Below are 22,927 nucleotides of genomic sequence, written 5' to 3'. Positions count from 1 at the left end.
GATGTAAATGTAAGGCCAGACACTATAAAACTCTTAGAGGAAAACATAGGCAGAGCACTCTATGACATACATCACAGCAAGATCCTTTTTGACCCACCTCCTAGAGAATGGAAATAAAACCAAACATAAACAAATGGGACCTAATGAAACTTAAAAGCTTTTGCATGGTAAAGGAAACCATAAACAAGAAGAAAAGACAACTCTTACAGTGGGAGAAAATATTAGCAAATGAAGCAACTGACAAAGCATTAATCTCCAAAATATACAGGCAACTCATGCAGCTCAGTATCACAAAACAAACAACCCAGTCCAAAAATGGGCAGAAGACCTAAATAGACATTTCTCCAAAGAAGATATACAGATTGCCAACAAACACATGAAAGGATACTCAACATCACTAATCATTGAGAAATGCAAATCAAAACTACAATGAGGTGTCACCTCACACCAGTCAGAATGGCCATCATCAAAAAATCTACAAGCAATAACTGCTGGAGAGGGTGTGGAGAAAAGGGAATCCTCTTGCACTGTTAGTTGGAATGTAAATTGATACAGCCACTATGGAGAACAGTATGGAGGTTCCTTAAAAAATGAAAAATAGAACTACCATACGAGCAAGAATCCCACTACTGGGTATATACCCTGAGAAAACCATAATTCAAAAAGTATCATGTACCACAATGTGCATTGCAGCTCTATTTTCAGTAGCCAGGAAATGGAAGCAACCTAAGTGTCCATCCACAAATGAATGGGTAAAGAAGTTTTGGCACATATATACAATGGAATATTACTCAGCCATAAAAAGATACGAGATTGAGTTATTTGTAGTGGGTTGGATGGACCTAGAGACTGTTATACAAAGTGAAGTAAGTCACAAAGAGATAAACAAATACTGTACGTTAACACATATATATAGAAGCTAAAAAAAATGGTTCTCAAGAACCAGGGGCAGGGCAGGAATAAAGACACAGACGTAGAGAATGGACTTGAGAACACAGGGAGGGGGATGGGTAAGCTGGGACGAAGTGAGAGAGTGGCATGGACATATATACACTACCAAATGTAAAATAGATCACTAGTGGGAAGCAGCCACATAGCACAGGTAGATCATCTCAGTACTTTGTGTCCACCTAGAGGGGTGGGTTAGGGAGGGTGGGAGGGAGACACAAGAGGGAGGAGGTATGGGGATATATGTATATGTATAGTTGATTCACTTTTATACAGCAGAAACTAACACACCATTTTAAAGCAATTATACTCCAATACAGATGTTAAAAAATAAATAAATAAATAAAATAAATTTAAAAAAATAAAAAAAAGAATAAGCATCTTACCATCCAATATACCACCTGCTGCTTTAAACCTCACCCATTGTATTTGATAAATTGGCAGCCATCCTGGGGATGCTGAAGAAAGGTCAGTTTCTTTAAAATACAATCAGTCTTTTGATTTCTGTCAAAGAGAGCTGCCAGTCTGTCAGCATGGAATCATTACAAGTCTATAGCAGAGAAGTGAAATAGAGAGTAGAGATAAGTGTTTCGGGAGAATTTTATACATTAAAATAATTTTGCTTCTTAGAGGGGTCCCTGTTGCTAATTGTGGTCCATCCACATAGGCCTTGACCAAGCCAGGCTGGACCACACTTACCTGAGGTCCATGAGGACCATGATCTAGAACTTAGAGCTGGAGGGTGGTATAGAGTAGTGATTAAAAGCTTCAAGGCTGAAACCAGGCTGCTGGGGTTTCAATATCAACTCCGCCACTCACATGCTGTGCTGGACAAGTTTCCTGGCTAAGCTTCTGTTTCCCTCATCTGTAACAGAGTGAATGATGCTGACGTTATTGCAGTAACTCCCTCACAGAGCCATGGTGAGAATCACAGGAGTAAATTCACGGCACTAAACAGAGCTGGTACATAGTGGGAAGCTCAAAAGGTCTGTTCCCACTATCATGGATGATTTGCCTCCAGATTGCTGTAACTCACTCTCTATTACATCATTCATGTCCTGCTCAAATGTCTTCCTTACAGAGTTACCCTAATCCCCTTTCCCAAATAACCTCACAAATCCCTAGTTCCTGGCCTACCTTTTATAGCTTCATGACAATTATCATTATCAGAAATTATATGGAGTGTTTATTTATTATCTGTCTCCAACTTCTCTCCCAATAAGCTCTTGAAGATGGATCATTTGTTTTGTATTCTCATCAGCTAGAACCGTGCCTGGCACCAGTAGACATTTAATAAATTGTCCCTTAATCAATGAACAAACAAGTGAAAAGAATGGTATATTCTTATTAAAAAACACTGTCACTGGCCAGTAGTTAAAAGGAATGAAGAGATTTATATGTTCTGATATAAAAATGTCTCCAACCCATATTTTACATATAAAGGAGCAAGTTTCATAAGAGTATATATATTAAAAATATATATCTCAAATATTAAGATTGTACCAGTGTGGTTGGTATCCCTGGGTAAAAAATACCAGGGGAAAAATACAATTTAGTGTGTAGACCAGTGACCTTAACAGTACTGCTAAAACTGTAACTATTTGATTTTATAAAAGGCTTATTTTATTTAAATCTGTTGTTTAAATTACATCAATGTTCAGTTATTGTAAATTGCATTCCATCCAACTCTTACTTTTGTAGGTGTTTCCGTCAATATTAAGTCTCTCAAGAAGGCTATATTCACTGTGTGCTGTTCCTTCCACATTCTTCCACATTTCTCTACAACAAAATGATCTCCCAGGTGACCTGTAATCTGGGTAATTTATTACCAGTAATAATAAATTACAATAATAGATTACTGGGTAATTTATTACCAGTAATCTATTTTCTACTTCTATTTTTATATGATAAAACTCTAGCTATTTCAATGCTAACAACGACCTCTCTTAAACCTAGAGGTTTAACACTTAGTGCAATTGAAAAGTTGACTAGTAGTTGTTCATTTATTTATTCATTGCTGAGCACATGCTCTGTACCAAGCAATACATTTCTTGCCCTCAAAAATTCCCAGTCTAAAGTTTTCCCAACTGACTTTTTACCCAAGTTTTCTAGCTGGTAAATATTTACCATAGTAATAAATATTTTAGATGATGCTTTTAAATGTTAATCATAGTTAAATGAGGAAGGTACCCCAGTTTTGCAGAAGATGACCAAAAAACACAAAGAGGATGTGACTTGTCAGCAGCTGCACAGCTATTTAGACAAGAGCTGGAACATGACTTCAGCTTTCCTAAGGAGAATGTGCTTAAGTGACTAAGTCTGTGTAAAATAATGGGACTGGTCAAAGTTATTCTAAATATACTGTATCAGTTATCTATTACCTCAGTAGTGATGGATGACTGACAACACAAAACCTCAGAGGCATGTCTTGTTCACAGTATAAAGAAAGGTAGGTCGTTCTGGTAAGCAGTTCCACTCATCTTGGCTGGGTTCACAAATGTCTAGGCTGATTTTGGCTGAGGGGAGGGTGATGACACAACTCTGCCCCTCATGTGCCTCATCCTTGAGCAAACCAGCCTGAGCATGTTCTCAGGGTAATGATAGAAGCAAAAGAGAGAAAGAAAGAACCATCACAGTTTTACAAGTGCTTTTCCAGACTCTGTTTGTGTCATGCTGTTTAACATCTCATTGGTCAAATCAAGTCACCTGGCTGTCACCATATTTCGGGTCAGAGTTACATGATAAAAGTATGATTAGAGGGAGGGTTGAAGACTTGGCTATTTTTGGAATTCATCACCAATCCCTTCAAGTATTGAGATATTATGATTGGACTAATATTTAATTGAATAATTTTGTTTATACTTTTAATTTGCACTGTGAGATATGCACACATCTCACAAGAGGTTGGGCAAAGACATAGTTGTGTAAAATGGAAAAAACAAAAACAAAAATAAAACGGCTCTCCATTTTTTTCCCCAGCACTATTCTCAAATGTTGTGCTTTTGTAGTTTACTTGAGAAACATTCTTATCAAATTATGAGCATAAATCTGTTTTTCCACCCCCCAGGATGTCCATTGTTTTGTTTTGTTTTGGTTTTTTTTGATTGTTGTTGTTGTTCAATGATTTATATATAATGACTTGTATCATTTTGTAGCTGGATATCCAACTGTTTCTAAATGTTGTACTATCTTAATTACCTCATTGCTCATTCTTATTAATACACTGGAAAGAGAAGAAATGAAAGGGGAATGAGGTTCATGAAACATACAAATGGACCTAACATGGGATAAAAATCAGTGAAGAATGGGATGATGTAAAATGGACTTTTATCTCCTTGTTTTATAAATCCTACAGATTTTGACTACTGAGGCATATACATGAACACACCCAAAAATGCAGTTGAAAATTACCACAGCAAGCTTCCCACTGTGTCAGCCTCACTGACCAGGTAACTGCTGAATGATTAGTGGCCTCAATCTCATTAGATCTGTGAGGTTAATGATACCATTTCTCTACTTGAAAAACCTTTCCTCTTTCTCTGTTTAGTTAACTCCATTATGTTCCACATCAGTTGTCTCACCTGGCATTTTATGAAGCCTATTCTATTCAACAATAACTGTCTATTGTTAAATAAATTTGGAATAAGGTGCAAACTATACTTACCACCTGGAATTTCACAGTGCCCATTACCAAAATAAAAATTCTGAGAAGTCCTGCAAGAAATAATCCAATTTAGCTTTAATTTAGCTTAAAATTTTGAAAATCTGTTTGATATGCATATGTTTTTCAGAAAGCAATTATTACCATGTCATTAGAAAATGTTTTTTCCATGGAATACAGTGTGGAAAATGCTGTCTTTTAAAAATGTAAGTTTTTATTCATTTTCACAAAAATGTTCAGTGAAACAGAATTATTAGCGCACATCTTTCACTTAGAACTTCTGTGTATCGACCTTTTCCTGCTGGAAATTAGTGGGACAAGCAAAAATTCTACATGTTAGGCAAGATTGTATCAGTGGAAAAAAAAATGCCCTTGGGCCAAATTTATATCTGATCCCAGAGAATTAAGTAAGCAGAGTTGCCTGCCAGGATACTGATGCCACTGAATTCCCTTGATTGTCTTGTTGGAAAATGTTTAGGTACAGCCTAAAATTATACAGTAAGCATTCATCATATATGCACAACTATAGAGAATTATGAAAATTGTTTAGTTTGTTATGGCTCCCGTGGTTAAAAAATAATGGCTTCACGTAATTTGTCATGTCTTCTTTTGAGAGGTGGAGTTTATGTCTCCTTCTATTTAATCTGGATGAGCTTGTGACTCTCTAGTAACAGAGTGAGCTGAGACTCTGAATTGTTAGATGTGGTCACATAGGTGATATGCCTCAAGTCTTCTTAGCTTAGAAACTCTCCTTTTGAACCCTGAGCTGTTAAGTAGGAAGTCTGACTTTCTGGAACTCACCAGACTCTGAAGAAGCTCAGACTGTTACTGAACTCAAATTGGTCTGCTCACTGCTCAAAAGCCAATAATCGAGGGGAAAGTGTCAGTGAAAAAGGAAAGTTGTTTTTTTCAGAAAAGCTGGCAGTCTGGGGAGAAGATGGACTTGTGTCCAGAGACCAACTCCCAAGATTCTGCTCAGTCATGACAATTTTTTAAAGGGGAAACAATCTCAGTTAATCATTAAGGTATGAGGTCAGATTCTTCGTCATCTTTCCATTGCATGCAGACCTTCCGACTTCTCCTGACCTTCCTTCGGACACTGTCTTGCTTGTGTGTTTTGCCTGCAATTGGATGCTCTCTTGCCCTGTGTTTCACTGTGCTTTCAGGGTCTGCCTGCAAATTTGCAAACAGGGGAGCTGAGGGTAGAGAGTCAGTCATTCTTTAACTACTTAATTATTCATTCTTAGTCCTTTTAATCCAGGAAAGGAATCAGCATTAGGCAAGGCATTGTGTGCATTCAGTAGAGAAGAAGTCAGGAATTAGGTTAAATGTTACCTAGTGATCTCATTTTTATAATTAAGGTTTAAGGGGAACAGAAATAGACAAATGGGAAAAGGGCAAAAGAGATGCTTACAAGACCACATGGAGACGTTATGTGAGTCGTTCCTGCTGACAGACCCAAGTCACATCCCAGAGGACAGGCAGCATTTCCTTCCAGATATGTGAGTGAAGTTGCCTCCAGAAGATCCCAGCCACAACTCTTGAGTCATCCCAAGCAGTCTTATGTTACTAGCTGAAGTCTCTGATATGATGGAGCAGAGAGAAGCCATCTTCACTGTGCTATCTGATTCTTGACCCACCGAATCCATGAGCATAAAAAATGATTATTTTATACCACTAAGTGTCATTGTGCTTTATTATCTACAATGGTAACTAGAAGAGTGGCCATGTAAATATAGGTTTTTGACACTTTACTTTTACTAATATTAGTAATCAATATTTTATTGATTACTGAGATAGGCCAAATACAATTCTATGTATTTCACTTACTCATCTAATTATAACACAATTCCTGAGAATTAAGTCCCATTATCTCCTTTCTAATGAAGAAGACATTAAGGTTTAGAGAAGTCAAATAGCTTGTCCGTTATTCCTATTTGAAACTTAAACGGTGTATCTCAAGGTGACACCAACTGACATATTCTAAAAAGGAACTGGGGTGTAGATAGAGGAATTACATCAGAGTGCATTCAGTCCTATAAACTTCAAATACCTTTTTTTTTTTTTTTTTTTTTTTACTGACAAAGGAGAGTAGGAACTGTGTCTAGTCTATTGACAATTCTACGGATTCTTTTTTTTTTTTTTTTAACATCTTTATTGGAGTATAATTGCTTTACAATGGTATGTTAGTTTAAATCTTCAAATAATTGAAGATCAAACTGAAGGACTGGAGTAGGAAATATCATCACTAAAGTTCTGATCACCCCCTCAACCAAAGTCTTTCTTTCTTCTTCTTTCTGAGAGATTTGTTCTTTTCCTGGTGTTCAGATCATTTGATTGAAATTTGATTTCAAGAAACACTGTGGCATGCCATTCTGTAGTACATTACAGATTCCCTATAACATCAGTTTAGCTTCTGGACTGTTTGATGTCATCATGACTGACCCATTCATATATTATGTTGACTCTAAAGTGGATTTATGCTCTCTGGTATCCTGGTGAAATTATAGAAATATCATCGTTTTGTTGTTACTACTGAAATAATAACCATGATTAAATCATGCAGCAGATAATTTGGTGTCACCTGTGAGATAACTTCCAGGGCCACTTGGTCCTGAATCTGGGCTGTGTCCCTCCCCTATAACTTTCAGAACTGCCACCTATAGTGTTGGCAGTTGTCAGACACTACACTCTCCCCTCCTCTACACTTTAGAGTCTGTGATGCTTACAAAACAAAGAGGCTAACTTTTATAGGGTAACTGCCTGCCTCACTGACAATAGTGGTGAGTTAAAGGAGAATTTGATCCCCATAATATCCTGCCTTGTTCTTTCAAGTAGACTCTCAAAGGGGATCCATGTCAGCCATTTAACGCCATGATTTTTTGAGAGAAGAGGAGGTAGGGGAGTAGGAAATGGTACCCAGGGCCTCTGGTATTTTCACTTAATCAGCAAAGGAAAGTGTTGATAAGAAGAGACTCTTTCTTTGTTCTTCTGAGTTCCAAGCATTGCATCACCATCTTCAGGAGCTGCTGCCCTGTCTGTGCCAGATGATGATTTGGACACAGTCACAAATCAATACCAGGAATGGTGCGCTGGGAGCTTGCACTGTAAGTACTGCTGTAAGAGTTGGAAGAATAACATTTTTGTGACCTACCATGCGGTAATCTTCGGAAAGCCAGAAAGTTAGTATGGCTTCAAAGGGCCTTTTATAATGTTAAATGCTACCCCCAACTGCCCTCCTCCAAGCACAGAGACTGCTTGCTTAAGTTACCATTTTTAATGCAAATCATCATAATGGCTTGATAATTATTTCAATTGGCATTTATGAAACCATTCAGTCAAAGAACAGCCAGGACAAAACCCTCACTAATCTCCCCATTTTTCATATCCTCTGGGTTTGAGGTGGAATAACACAAGAAAACCCCAAAGCTGGAGGGTTTTTGAAGTTGATTCTTAATGGACCCAACTATCCATCCCTGTTACTCTGTGAAGTGAATTTGGCCCAAGTTAAACAAAACAACAAGAGCATAATATTTGTGGTAGCTTGAAAGGAGAGGAGGCAATGACAAGCATCCCCTTCCTCCTCGGCTTAGCTTGCATATTGGATGGACAGCATTTTATTATTGAGAAAAAAATAATAAACATGTATTAAATGTCCTGATATCATGAGTAACTGTTCTAAAAATGTTTTGTCTGAGAGGATCTTATTCATAAGCATCTATTTAGGTTTCTTTCTTTTCCATAGTGGTGTTTCTCTTTCATGGGGTCTTAAATAGTGTATAATATATTTATATGGAGCATCGAGAAAATGTAAAGTACTGCTCACCTACCAGGGTTCTCCCTGCCTCTTCTCCTTACCCTCAGTGTGTCATGATTAGAGCCAGGCAGTAGCTCAGAAATGAAAAGGCTAACACATGCTGCTTTGTGGAGGTGAAGCAAGTCTGGAGGGAATAAGGGCTAGTCCTATTTGGAGTTGCTTACTTCCCCAATCAGGCAAAGAGCACTAATACACATCAAGATCACTATAGTGTGGGTATCTCTACGGAGAGAAAAGCTGTCTGAATGTCATCCATTCTTGAACACATGAAGCCTGCTTGCTAGAGAGATGGAGCTTTTTTCTACCTGTTGCTAGGTCTACACTTATGTCTTAAGGCAATCAGTGAGTCCTATTAAGAAAGGCTGGCTTCTTGCTATTTCCCTGAGACCAAGACACTAGCCATTTCAGTGCGAGGAAGATCAATCAAGTTGTAACGAAGCAGGACCCTATGGGGTCTTCTTGGGACAAACCCATCCCCCATATCTTCTGCTACAGCTACACTCTGAAGTACTTAGATAATAGTATCTGATGCACATTTCCTGAGTTATTTTGCAGATGCTAAAACCACCATCAAATGGAAAAAATTAACTACCTGATAACCAGGAGCGCAGAGCCCCCAGACCTACTGAAGTCTGAGGATTGATAATGTTAACCCCTGTGATACCACCCTGTTACCTCACCATCAATGAATCAGAGAATTTTGCACGAGCTGATCACATATCCTGTGACTTCCCTCCCTCACCAGGTCTTTAAAAATGCTTTCCTGAAACCTATCAGAGTTTGGGTGTTTTGAGCACTAGCTGGACTCCTTGCTTGGTGCCCTGCAATAAAGGCTGCACTTTCCTTCACCACAACACGGTGTCAATAGTTTGGCTTAACTGGGTGTGAGAGAAAGGACCCAAGTTTGGTTCAGTAAAAAAGTTATTGGGAAATAGTAAGTTCAAGTAGTTCTTATCCTCACCTTAATATAAATAAGAGGATGCTCGATATTATAGTTTAAAAACTCTATTAATACAGGTTTCAAAATCCCCTAGATGGCTCAGTGGATTGAACTGTTTTCCAAAATTACCCCACTTATCACCAAACTGAAGTGGTACAGCAGAGGTGTTTACTTTGTACAACTTTAATCTAGACTGAAATATTCTGAACATGCGGTTCATGGACCTCCAAAAGAGCTGTAAAAGGAATTCAAGGGTTCTAGGAACCCAAACAGCAGAAAAAATTACATCTTTATTTTTACCAGACTCTAACTGAAATTTAGCATTTCCTTCAGTTATTAACATAGGCAGCAAACCACATATCAAGAGGACCTCTGCTTTTGTCACACCATAGGAAGATTGTAGCAAATATCCCAAAATATAATTTAAGCATATCTGTTAGGGGAACCACTGACTGAAACCACCCGCCCTGGCTAGACAAGACAGTAATCTCTTGCATGAGTTACCTTACAACAAGTGGTCATGGTAAGGAATTCAGAACTAACAAGCTACCAACAACTGGAAGAATTCGGGAAAGGTCAAAAGGAGGGAGGAGATACTAGTCCATATGTCCTACCAACCTCCCAGAATCCTCCTTGCTGGAATCCATCTTGGCTGAGTGATGTGTGTGCCAACCAGGAAGGACCCTGAGTCAGAGTGATTGACCAGAGACAACCTGGAGACTAACTTCATCACCATAAAACCAGAGACTGCAAACCACATGGCAGAGCAATTCTCCTGGGTTCCCTTCCCCTGCTGCTCTTCAACCGGGTGCCTCTTCTTAATAAAGTCTCTTGCTTTGTCAGCACATGTGTCTCCTCAGACAATTCATTTCCGGGTGTTAGACAAGAACCCACTCTTGGGCTCTTAAAGGGGTCCCCTTTCCTGCAACACATCCAGACTTTGAAATTATAATAATCATAATGTATATTAAAAATGTTTATGTTTCTATTCAAAGTATTAATAAATAAGCATATATATCACATTTTAGTATCTTGATGAATACTTTTCACTATAATCTCTTCCTTTGTCATTCTATCAACTTTATTTTGTGCATTTAAAAATATTATTCTGAGTTAGTTTCATAGGCTTTACTGGATGGCATGGTTCCATGGGTCTATGGCACCAAAAAAGGTTCCGAACTCTTGGTAGTCTATAAATGGCTCCTAATAGAGAAACTTAAGTTTATTTCACAGGTTGCCCAAACCTCCTGGCCTGTGGTAAAGTCAAAGCGAGAAAATCCTAGGCTGTGGAAAATCCTAACAAATCACCAAAATGAGTCAAGAGAAATCTGAAAGGAACAATTTAAGTAGTGGTTCTTTTGCTTCTTCAACTTTCATTATGCAACTTCAGGGTTCAGCTGGATGTCAGGGAGACAGGAACACCCAGACACAATGAACAAACTCAGACTCAGATGATGCTGGAAAACAAATGGCAGCCAAATGGTTATTGTCAGTTTGATGCTTAATTGGGTAGCAATTACTCAGGAACAGAAAATAACATTTGGAAATATTGCTTACATAGGAAAAACTGGCCCACATCTCACATAAATTCATGTGTCTTTGGATCATCTATTGATTTCAAAGGGAACTCCATGCTCAGATGACTTCAGTAATATATTGATCCAAACTCAAGTGTTGGCAAAAAATAAAAATGAAAAACAACAACAATAATTTAAGCCACTGTGCCTGCCTTTTCCTAAGTAGACCATTTAGATTGTTAGGTAACATTGCAACTTGTTTACTTTGGTCTTAATGAAACCTTAAAGAACTCTCATGTAGATTCTCTGTGCAGAATCCTTTGTGGATTCTCTAGAAGTATAAGTGTGCCCATATTGTAAATTTGTCAGTAAGATACATCACACATCACATTACTGAACCAAACTTCAGTGCACAGTTAAGCCAGTCTACTGACATCAGGTTGTGGTAAAGGAAAGTGTAGCCTTTATTTCAGGGTGCTAGGCAAGAGTCCAGGGCAACTAGTCTCAAAACATTCGAACTCCAGTGGGTTTCAGGAAAACATTTTTAAAGGCCAGGTGAGAGAGGGGAGTCCTAGGGTATGTGATCAGTTCGTGCAAAATTCTCCTATTGGTTGATGATGAGGTAACAGAGCAGTATCACAAGGGTTAACATTATCAATTCTTAGGTGCCAGTAGGGCTGGGGGCTATATGCTCATGGTCGTCAAGTAGTTAATTTCTTCCATTTGGTGGGGGTTTTGGCATCTGTAAAACAACTCAGGAAATGTGCATCAGATACTATTTTCTAGGTACTTCAGAGAGAAGCTAAAACAGAGGATAAGGGGTAGAAGTCTGTCCTAGGAGGGCTCCATAGGGTCCTGCTTGGTTACAATCATAATGGACTGAATCATTGTCAACAAAATCAAATGCCAATGGCATCAAGCAGGAAATAGAACTGAATCCAGTTGAGTAAGACTATTACTACGGAAGGGTTGGGACTACAGTAAAGGAGAGAACATGAGCCTCATCTAAAAAGCACAGAATTATCCAAATCCTTCCCAGGGTTTCATTATCAGGAATGCTGGTCTACTGCAGCCAAATCAACCAACCTATCAAGAAAAGCTGGAAATGAGGTTTTAGTATGAAGCTGCCCAGTGTTAGGGGTAACTGTCTAAGTTGCAGTTCTCTTAAAACACTCTCTGAATTAAGCAACTATATCTAAAATTTGACCCTTACTCCTGGGTCATAACTCTGCCTTGCAGAGGCTTCTAAATCATACAACACACTGTTAACCAATTTGGGTAGTAGGATTTGTTTCCAGCATTTCTTCCCCAACTCTTTACCCATGGTTCCGCTGAGTACAACATGATTCAAAATGATACTTTCCTCCTTTGGAGTGGCTAAAGACATTGCTACTAGAAGGAAAACTATTTGGTTAAACTAAATTCTTAAAAGTTGAACCTGCTCAGAATTTTACTTAAAAACAAAAGAGGGAGGAGGAGGAGAGTAAGAAGGAGGAGTAGAAGAGGAGGAGGAGAACAAGTAAGGCCACCAGGATCATTTACTGGGAGAATACCTAGCAGTGTTCCTGAGAGGGTATGAAGTATTAGTTAATTTGGGGGATTTTGGATAGCTGATGAAATTCAGATCATTGGAATATGATTGGATAAGCAAGTAAAATTTTGGAGGATCATTTGTACTAACCCAAAAGTTGGAAATATGTAGGGTGAGAATTTTTTTTTGCATGTAAGAAGGAAGTAAGAAGGCAAAGGCCTAGCCACTGAAATAGGCCTAATCTGATTAAAATATTGGTTTAGCTCCAATTGATTCTGTTCTGAAAGTGCTTGATCAAGTAGTTGTGGTCAACTTTTTAGCTTGTAGTTTGGTTTCATGCAACTGAATCAGAGCTTGAATTCATCTTCATAATCCCAGGTTTTTGCCAACAGATCTCCCTCTGTCTCTGTTTCTATCTCTGTCTGTCTGTCTGTCTGTCTCTCCCTCTCTTTTTTAACAAGGTCTCTTGATCTCATTGTATCCTCATGGAATTGCAATGGGCTGTATTAAACATTGATAGAGAAAAGAGAGAATGCACATATTATAGAATTTTTGCTCACCTTCATCTTAACTTTGTTCAGTTCTTTTGCTCAGAATTCATTATTATTTAAAATCCAGCATGCCCCACTATGGTTAATAGATACAGACTTGAAGAAAAACTTGTACGTGCATTTCCTATTGACTAGGTCTTATCTCTGGCTGTCATTCTATCATGCTCATGGCAACTATCTGTCTGTCTTTTCAAAGTCATGCAACCAAACTCTTACCTCTCCCCACTTCTGCATTTTTCTTTCTTTCAGATGGTTTTCTTGAGTTGTAGCCCTAATCTCACCAGAATCATATTCCTGCTCGTATTTAAAAGCATTCTCTTTCACACCCAGCTATGTCTCTGACTAATACATGAAAACCCCTTCCTTGCCTAGGAAATTGTTTATCCCTGACTCAATTTCATTTTTTTTTCTTCTTCTTTTTTTTTTTTTTTTTTTTGCGGTACGTGGGCCTTTCACTGTTGTGGCCTCTCTCGTTGCGGAGTGCAGGCTCTGGAAGCACAGGCTCAGCAGCCATGGCTCACGGGCTCAGCCGCTCTGCGGCATGTGGGATCTTCCCAGACCGGGGCATGAACTTGTGTCCCCTGCATCAGCAGGCGGACTCTCAACCACTGTGCCACCAGGGAAGCCCTCAATTTCATTTTTAATTACACTTCAATGCTGCCTTTCAATATGATAAATTTCTACCCAAGTGGCTTCTCTGTCTATGAAAATAATGGCACATGAGCTGGGTAATCTCTTTTTGTCTTTCCATATCTACTGACCCTCCCCTTCTCCACCCTACTTTGTACCCCAAGAGGCTGATTTGAATGGACAGCTTAAACCAGGCTCCTTTTCCCTTTGACATCAGTTGGGTTTGGTCAATGGAAGACCCAAGAAAGAAATCCTCAAGAGGGAGGAGAGAACACAGGTTGGTGGTGGTCATTCCCTTATCAAGGGCCTCAAGTGATGTACGATGGTCCTCTTTATAGCTACAGGCTTTTGCTGGGTCTCTATGACTGCTTTTTTCTCAGTCCATTCAGGTCTCATGGTTCTCAGGATTGCTCTTCTATTTCAAGCTCCTGGATACTTCCTCATCTCTGTAGTTTCCCTTAATCACATTTATGTATCTTCAAATAGTTAACTTATTAAGCTTCATTCACTTACCTCTATTTGAGAATGCCATAGCTTTCTTTCTTTCTTTTTTTTTTTAACATCTTTATTGGAGTATAATTGCTTTATAATGGTGTGTTAGTTTCTGCTTTATATCAGAGTGAATCAGCTATATATATACATATATCACCCTATCTCCTCCCTCTTGCATCTCCCTCCCACTCTCCCTATCCCACCCCTCTAGGTGGTCACAAAGCACCATGGCTTTCTGTCAGGACCCTGTGACACAGTAGGGAAACACTTTAGTGCATGATAGTATAGTATAAAAAAAGAATTTCGATCTAGGTTTGAGTTCTAATTTCATCTTTTTCTTGCTGTGCAAGTGTTATTTTATCTGTTATAAAGTGAGGATAAAGATTCCCACCTCAAGGAATTATGAGTTAAAGAGATAAAATGATGGTAGTGAGGAGTACTTTGTTTATTCTATGAAACTCTATGTATGTTGATTTTATTCAACCAAAATCTTAGTGTTTCACAATTGCCTATTATTTATTCCAGAAAAGTGAGACTCAAAGACTTTAAATAATTTTTCCATTATTGCTACCAAAAAAAAATCCATTTCTTTAATTCCATAGTAAACTCTGTACAAATGTTTGTTATAATAATGAAATCCTGAACTAATGTCTGTTGGTGCACACAGACACACTGATTCTGTGCCTAAATGGGTTTGTACAACATGTACATAGAAAAAAGGCTGGAAATGTACAAATAGCATCACCATTTCCTTAATACTGTGTAAGTTTAGGAATATACTTGTGTGTGTGTATGTTTTCATATGGACCCCCTTTTTATAATGTTTAAGTAGATTATATGATGTTCATAATTTAAAAATATCTCTGTGGAAAGTGTAATCAGTATGTAGGACTGTGAATGACAGATGATTTCAAATTGCTATGAATCAATAGATAAAACGGCAAGTAGCTCCTTGCCCTGAGCCAAAACACAGTGATGTTGTTACTTCTCAAGGTGGCTATTGTGAGAATACAGTAGAAATTGAGAGTACAGTATTGTATTGTAGTACTGAGAGCACAGTGGAAATGTTTTCACCTCAACTAGCGTCTCAAGAATTACCATAACTATTAGTCAAGACACAATTGGCAATCCCTCTCACAGTGCTGTCTTCTCAGCACATGCACCCTTTGTGAAGCACAGCCCAGTGGAAGAGACACATGAAGAAATTACTCCTCATCTTCTATATTTTGATCTGATACTGAGACATGTTTCTTTCTCTTATAGTCTATTAGCCAGAATCAGCCACATGGTCCCATGGAAAAATAAGTGGACTACAAAGTATGAGAAAGCTCTTGGATGTCTGGGGAGTGATTCAACATTAAATATCTCTGCTGTATTTAACTTTAAATTTTCTCAATAAATTATATTAAACATCATAAAGGAGGGTATATCACTCATATTTTATATTAAAACCAAAAGTTGTGCAAAATTTCAGGGAGTTGGAAGGTGGGACTGAGGAATGATTTGGGGGCCATTACACCACTGTTTTGGTGTAGAATTTTCTCCAGCCATTACTAAAGGGATACTGTTAAATGTCTTGATTTCTCTGTATAGTACCTCTTTGAACATGGCAGTTTCTATAAGTAAACCTTCTTGGTGATTGCATTTGTTCTTATAACAGGACAATGCACAGAATATTGGGATCCATTAACTGAAATCGTCCTTGAAAAATCTTCTTGTCTGTTCTCTTAATTCAAGATAGAGCACAATTAAATGATCTTAGGTAGAAAATATTCCAATCAAGATTTTTCAGAGTGGTGATTACACACTTTCCCATAGTAATTCACCTTGAAATTGAACAAGTTGAAGATCAGCCTATTTCTCAGAGCAGCTTATGATATTTTCCTTTGGATTTGATCTCAGAGTAAATGAACCACAGTTGATCTGTATCCTTATCTAGGATATTTTTTCATCTTTGTTTTATTGCATTTATTTCTTATATATCATGTTACTCTGCTGCTCTCAGCTTTTTCTTCCATGATAAATAGTCCTTGTTCTTAGAGTCTTTCCTTCTAGATTTAAATCTCAGCCTTAATCATCTCTGTAGCTCTTTGTTCTAACATTCCAACTCTCCCAGTTTGCTATTTCATGGTAGAACCTAGATTTGGGGCAATGCAGCAAGCATGAGTAAGGCCTTAATATTTCTCTGTACTAGTACATCAAAGTAACCACATCTATTGCATCCTTTTCAGATGCTAACAGAGTGCAGTGTGTAAAAATCTGCATTATTCACTTAGGAAGTTAATTCTCCATACCTAGCTTTCACACTGAATTAATTGTTGTTTACTTTTTTGTTTGTTTTTACTTTTTAGGCCATTTGGGACGTGGCAGCTGCATAACCTTGAGAAAGTGTGTGGAGTATTTCTGGCAGAAAGTAGAAAGAGAAATCTCATGGGAAAATAAATCCTCACATGAGTGTCAGCTGGATTTTGGATGTTGAAGCAATTCAGATCATTTGGATAAGCTCTGGATGAACAGATAATGTGTTGGAGGAACATTTGAACTAACCCTGAACTCCCAAGCATGCATGGTTCATCTATCATTGGGTATCCATGAGGCTAAGTCATCCATCTATCCTAATTTCATAGAATATCTTGTTGCACCACATTCAGTTGCAGTTTTGAATGTGTACTTCAAAGTCCTTTCAAGCCATATAGTAGGGTAAGAATAAAATACACTCTGGGAAGCTGTTTAGTGGACTGTATCTTATTTCAAAGCCATCTTTTCAACTGTTGTATTGTCTGTGTCAGAATTTGCTATTTCTCTTTTTCCTTGGTCCTTAGCAGAGAGTTGAGGTCACTCTGTGGGAGCTATGTAAACCATTAATTGACTTGGAAGCCAGTGCAACCGAGGGAGAATAGAAAGTTGGCATAGCATGGTTCTCAAGGCACTTAAAGTGTCTTCCTCAAGTTTTTGAGATGCATTGATCAGTATAATTCAAAAGCAAGGTGGGACTTTAAAGCTCTGTGATTAGGCAGAAATCAGACCCATTTGGCAACTAAAAGTATCAGAGATGCTCAGATGGATGTCTGAGAAAACAGAAAAATGACCCAAGGCCCTGGGCTTATATATCTAGTCTGATTTATGTGACATTAAACAAGACTTTAGTTTCTTTTTCTGTTTCATTATTTATAAATGTGCTCCAAGGATACTGTCATTTGTATCACATCACATTGAGTCACACAGGATATCAAGGCTTTGTCATCAGTTTTCTTGAAATTAATTAACTAATTACTGCAATTAATCCATTGGACAGTATGAAGGAGCCTATGAAATATTTCTCAGAATAGGATTTTAAATGTTATATATATATATATATATATATATATATATATATATAGTATATATACATATATAATTTTAAAAAAACAAGTTTTTGAAAGGCAGTTATGTAAATATAAAAAGACAAATTTGTGATAAAATAATACATGTTTCTGTATCACCACTTTGTACAATAAGGATTCAGTAGTGCATCTCATCATTATTATAACTTTAAAGTAGTGATGAATATAAACGATATTAACAGACATCTGCAACAACTGTAATGCAATAGAAAAACACCTGTGGTTTCTATTGATGACTAAGCAACAGTTTCTGCCATTACTACTATGGTTTATTACTTACACTCATAATTGAAGGAAATGTTATACTTCAATTAGAATTTAGTAAAAATAAAGTTTTTTTTCACCTATGTCTCCAGACCTCTTTTCATGGGCTCCAAGTTAAGAAAGAGTAGTGATTTGACTGATGGACACCTTAGAGGCCATGAGTTTGGTTTCTTTTGCTTTCCAAATGATGAAACAAAGACCCAGAGTAAGTCTGCAGGGTCACACAACTAAGTACACAGTCGCCCTCCCTCAGTCCCTTCTCAAGCCTCTCACCATTGCATTGACATGGATAAATTTTTTGCCTCCACATATACAGGGATTCTTCCTCTGTTTGGTGTCTATTTTCTCTGTTTGCTAAATGGGCTCTCGGTTTCTCCTCACTGGCCTTGGGCCCCTGTAGAATTCTCTTTACATTTTTTTCTATGTATTAATTCCATTGATAAATTCTTCCTAATGGATTATGAACCTTATTGGCATATTAAAATTTTTACCAAATGGTGTAAACAGTGGTTCTCAGACTTTACCATACATCAGAATTACCTCTAAGGCTTTTTAAAGCATAGGATACTGAGTCCTACCCTTACATGTATTAATTTCTTACTGCTGCTATAAGAAATTACCACAAATTTAGTGGCTTACAGCAACATAAATGCATTATCTTATCATTATGGAGGTGAGAAGTCCAAAATAGGTCAACAGGGCTATATTGTTTCTCCCTGGCTCCTGGGAAGAATCTATTTCCTTGCTTTTTCCACCTTCTAGAGGGCATTCTGACCTTTGCTGCTCTTGTCATATTTCCTTGAACTTGACCTTTCTGCCTCCCTCTTGTTTGGACCCCTGTGATTTTATCAGGACAACCCAGATATACCAGGATATATTCCCAGCTCAAGAACCTTAACTTAATCCCATCTGCAAAATCCCTTTGGCCATGTGTGGTAACATCCACGGGTTCATGGAACTAGGATGTAGGCATCTATGGGGGAAATCTAGCAAGCTCCCATGTGATGCTGGTCTGGGAACCACACACTGAGAACTACTGGTTGAGAGGAGCTAATATTACAATAGGTGCAGAGAGTTGTGTGTTTTATCACTGCTAACTGATGGAGTGACCTCAAAATTGTCAAGTAATCTCTCTGAATTTTATTTCCACATCCATAAAGAGTGGGGTCAGTTAATTGTCTTAACTGCCTCACTGGTTTGCAGTAAAATTTAAAGGATGTTTACTATGCCACCCAAAAGCAGAAAAGTATTACTACTAATAATAAGGAAGAATAGCTCTTCACACTCCTTGGAGGATGATGGAGACATTTGGCAGAGGACAGAATTGATCTAGCCCAGAATGAAAGGCAGACACTTGCTTCCTCTTCTGTTATCACCAAGTATGAGTGAAGAATAGAGGACACACTCAAGGCCCACAGCCTAACTGATGACCTCAGGCATAGTAAAAATCAACCACTGACAGAACAATAATTTTCCAAAATATTGTGCATGGCTGTCTTCCTTCTGGATCTAAGGACACTTTAATCAGAAACACTTGGTCGAGGAACCAGACATCATTAGGCCTTTCCTAGTTACCTTAGGTCTAGAACCACATGGACTGTATGTCAGGGCAACAAAGATACCTTCATCTGTATATGGAGGCTAGAGAATTTTATTAACAGACATTAGTACAGTCAAGTCACATCTAAATGTTTATGATTGTCCACACAAGTAGTTTGTACTGCCTTTTTCCTCTTTCCCCTACCATATTTTCTTTTGTTTATTTAAACAAAAATCCCAAATCTTTATATTTTTAGAAAGTACACTGCAAGAATTAATTATAATATGTCATTATTAAGTGTAAAAATACTGAACATTTGCACACATTTTTAAATTTTATCTTCCAGAAAAATCTTTCAATAACATTCAAATAATCACTTCTTTACTCTTTGGAGAGAAAGGGACATTGTAAACTATATCCTATATGCTAAATCATTTTAGATTGAAAATAATGCAATCCTGCGCTCACTAAACATGGTGAAATAACAGTTAATATTTCTTCTTTAAAATACAAGTCAACTTTGATCCAAGAAGTCAAAAACTTTGCTAAAGCATAGGTCATGATAACTATCCTTCAAGGATATTGTAAAGAATATAGAGAGATCAAGCTTTATTATACCAGTTTTCTAGAAGAGAAAGTGAAGCTATAATAGCTAAGCAAAATGGCTAGTAGTAGGGCTGGGAATAGATTCTGGTTTCATGTTTTACCACGCAAAATATCTGATCTCTAACTGGCTGGTTTTGATTTCTGCTATGCTTTCCTACTTGGGACAATTATTTTCTAATGATACCTAATAGAAGCACTTGATGATAGAGAATATTTTAAAAGATAGTCATTAATCTCTCTGAATTCCAATTTTCTGTCTAAATAATGAAAATCTTGAAAAAGATAATATTTAAGTTGATGTGCATTTTAAAATTCATGAAGGACATGTCTAATTGATCACTTGTAGATCCCAAGAATCTAGGTGATTTTTCTGGCATACAGGGAGTATAAAATAATATTTATTTAATTAAATTGAATCTAAGTGAATTGTTCTTTCCAAATCTAAGTTCCTTTGTCCCCAACAATTTTAGAGCACTGAAGTTCTTTGATGGGTGTTACAAGCAGATTAAATCCCTGAGGCAACAGAGAGAAGAACAATCCCAAAAATGAAGCAATGTCTCTTTGACATAGAGTTGTGTAACCAAAGTGTTAAGCAAATTTGTGAACCTGAGTTCCATGATGTTTTCTGAGATTTACCAACTTGTTCAAAGAACAAAACCAGAGTATTTCTAGTAAATAACCTAGAATAATAAAGTTGGGCAAAATCTCCAGAAGAAATTAAGTATGTTCCTTAAAGACTGACAATGTCTCAGGTTTACAGCAATCATATTCATGGTGAAACCAGTGGGCTTTAACCCTACGGTCTCTGAGAGAACTCTCTTGTGTTTTCCTTTATATAGTTTGATGAAGTGAAGAAGAAAGTGGTGGTGGCTCCCTAGAGCATCTGACTTATAGAAGGAGGTAAATCTTAATAATGTTCCAATGGACTAACTTGTTGTTCACTGTTCATTTTCCCCAAAATTCATTTCAAGTGCATAGGGAGCAAGTTACATTGGAAATGCCCTTTGAGGAATTGGCTGGTTCTGTAGCTACCCATGACTTCCTCTCCTAATACCCCTCCCCATGGGAATAACTAAAACATGAATATGGATTAAAACTGGTGTAAATGTTAGTAGTGTTGATAGAATTATTTTCTCTGAGTTAGTTCTTCAGAAAGTATCAAACAGAAATCTAAGGAAATTATCTATAACTCAAGTGGTGAAATCTCATAGTCTAAGCATTATTTCTGTTCAGAAATACCAGTATCCATTAGAGATAATTGATTTTTTAATTTGGAGACCCATTAGTTTTCACTATTACTGCTGTAGTTTGCCTATGGCTGTTGATCATCTATAAACATTACCACTGACACAACAACAGCATAACATGCAATTTCAAGGTTTTATTTTGATTTTTTTCTCCCTTAGGTAAGAAGCATCATGCTACAAATCCACTGACGTTTTCTTGTCTATTTTTCTTGTAACTGCATTCTCTAGCCTGATTTCTAGCTGGTATTGGTGAGCCTTTTAGGTGATAAATGAGCAAAGCTTCATCTATGAAGGTGTGTGTTGTGTGCCTGTTTTGTCAAATACACAACTCAAATCTGTTATTCAGTTCCCTTTATATTGTTCCCTAACTAGTTCTGACATGTTATTTCCAAATTAATTGACAATTTATATAAGATACCTGACCCCAAATATAGCATTCTCTTGGTAAAATGGGTGTGTAGCAGATGGATTAAAAAAAAATTAAACAGCTCTATTGACATATGATTACATATAAAATTCACCTACTTCGAGTACAATTCAATGGTTTTCAGTATATAGAGTTATTCAGGCAAATCACTGTTGAAAAAACTATGCTTTCTGATTTGTTTTGACATCCTTGTCAAAAATCAGTTGACCATAAATATTAGGGCTTATTTCTGAGCTTTCAATTCTATTCCGTTGATCTGTATATCTATCTTCATGCCACTACCACACAATTTTCATTACTGTAGCTTTTAGTAAGTTTGGAAATCAGTAAGTGTGAGCACTTAGCAGATGATATTTTGAAAGATCTTTTTTTTCCCCTACAAGTCAGATTAATAACAATGAGATAAAATAAGGGGAAAGCTGATAGTCAACTAATTTGAAAGTAAAAGGTAAATGAAAAAGCAAATGTATGTTAGCTCTTAGATAGCTCACTTACATGAAACGAAGGCTACTTGTGGAGTCCTAGAAAAATAAAAGTTTTTCTCTGGCCTTGGTTTTGTTCTTTCCAATCCCTTGTCCTGAACAGTTATGGGAGCAGATTTCTAAACTCCATTGTTTCTTAGGTTTGCATGGGACCACATTTTGGCCAGTCTTCATTACCACAAAATGTTGTCCCAAAGTGCACATTTTACAAATATACTCATTAATTTTGTGACTTTCCAACTTAGACCAGCTGTCCTATAAACTTTTTCTTAATTACCCACAAATGAAAAAGTCATTTTAGCATTTTGTTATGTGGTCATCAAACCAAAGAGAAAATAATTTTCCTGTTGTACCTACTTCCCCACATGGATGATCTGCTACTTTGGATATATTATGATGCAAATATTGGAGAAAAGTGTTCATATATCTTTGTGCTTAGCACCACTATCATAAGAAGTTTTAGTGAAAGGTACAATACATATGGATGGTATGTAAAATATAACCTAACTCTAGATATCCTAAAAATAATTTTGCTCAATGATTTGTCCTTAAGGTGTCTCATCCACATATTATTATTACACAATACCTCATGTCTTTGTTCTCAGGTTCCCATTAGGAATTCATACATCTTTTGTGACAAGAGTTGTGTATTATCTGATGGCACAAAATGTGCCTGTCATTGTCATTGGAACATGAAGAGAACAGTTGTGTGACAGTTGACATTAAACCCAAGGTGCTTTATTTTTATTTTATCATCCAGATGCCATAAAATAATTAGCAGAAGCTGGTAATCTGCTTTGAAAGATATATTCCTGGCATTTCTATGGAAACAAAAATGATTGTCAGTGGAAAGCCTTTAGTCATGAATAAACTTAATAAGTCATGGACTCT

Source organism: Orcinus orca, chromosome 16 (genome assembly GCF_937001465.1).
Source record: "Orcinus orca chromosome 16, mOrcOrc1.1, whole genome shotgun sequence".
NCBI lineage: Eukaryota > Metazoa > Chordata > Mammalia > Artiodactyla > Delphinidae > Orcinus > Orcinus orca.
Note: the sequence above shows the minus strand (reverse complement) of the source record.